The sequence below is a fragment of the Podarcis bocagei genome (genome assembly GCF_964188305.1).
Source record: "Podarcis bocagei genome assembly, chromosome: 6".
In the NCBI taxonomy this organism is placed as follows: Eukaryota; Metazoa; Chordata; class Lepidosauria; order Squamata; family Lacertidae; genus Podarcis; species Podarcis bocagei.
Genome location: NC_138130.1, coordinates 77,822,467 through 77,823,977, shown reverse-complemented (window position 1 = coordinate 77,823,977; position 1,511 = coordinate 77,822,467).

Sequence of the window (1,511 nt, the reverse complement as noted above, 5' to 3'; positions counted from 1 at the left end):
AAAGCAGTGGGTTTCTCTTTTAAAAACAGTCCATTGTTCAGGATGAGACCAAAGACCTGAAAGAAAGGGTGGAAGGAAATCACCTCAGCCATGTTTCAGATGACATCCAATTATTCCTTAGGAGCATATCTACTTCGGAAGATTATGACAATTAAGCAACAAGAACAACAAGTGCTTTTTAAAATGTGCTGCTTTTTTGCAACTCAAATATAGGTCCTTGACTCTTGCTGTGAATCCTCTCTCCAGTCACTGAAGTGGTGCAGCTGAACAATGTGAGAAAGTTTGTCTGCGGATGGAATCCCAGCTACAGATATCAAGCTATTTTCTTTTGTGTGTTCTGTGTTTTTCCTATTTCTATTTATCTTTATCAATCTGGCCATCCTTCCTCCCATCCTGAATACACATGCAACACACACACATACACACACACACACACACACAGACACCCCTTCTTCCTTGAGAAGAGAAATGTCATAATGACATCAGGGTTGTGTGGGAATACACGTATTTTGAAGTCCACAACCATATTGGGCTGTCATGCAACCCACGGACAGCTTCAAAGGGAGTTAGTGCACCATCTGTAGACAGTTCCATTCAGCAGTCCCCATCTCTCTCTGGCCATCTGTTAACTTCTCAGCTTACCTGTGCTGCAAAATAAAGAGGCGATTTCCCAGAAATCCCAGAGAAACATGACTTCCCTTGAGCTTCAGACCTGGGGATTACAAAAGGACAGAGGGGAAAAGAGAAAAGAACACCCCCCCCCAAACACACACACACACACACACACACACACACACACACACTTTTTTCTCATTTCCGTATGCCAACTTTTATATAATCCAGCAGAACAGAATAAAGCATTTCCCTCTATTTCCAACATTCAGAGGTGAGTGTAGTTCCTTACATTGCCGAAATGGATTCATCCATGCACTGGGGTTATCAGCACGTTTGTAGAACCTCAAGGATTGAAGAAAGACATGCAAAAATAAAAATAACTTGCATGTTTGTATTTTCATCACCTTCATCATATTTTTGGGGGGAGAGGGAGAACGCAAGGATGAAGGAACCTCAGAAACAACTGACTGAGAATAGACATGCTCAATGGCCACAGAATGATGACTGTTGAGGACAGAGAGAAATGCAAGAGCAGGTGGAAGCGGGGGATGGAATTGGAGCATCACAGAGGAGTCGCAGGGTGTGGCTGAATGGAATTGTACACATTCCACAAGGCAACATTTTAGTGCAGGTACCACTTGCCCGCCAGATATGAATTTCCTTTGGTTTTTAATGAACTGAGATGTTGCTGTTAGTGTGCTATCAAAATTTCCCGCTGCTGTTATGGAGGTGTGTGTGTGTTTGTGTGTGAATGAATGATGGAATTGCATGCCTTTTGTTTTGTATGAATCTGTTCATGGTACAATGTAATTATGTTTAATTATGTAATTTATCTTTTTCAACGTATTGTAAATCAGCTGGAGACCTTTCGGTGACTAGTGGCTAACAAGTCTAAC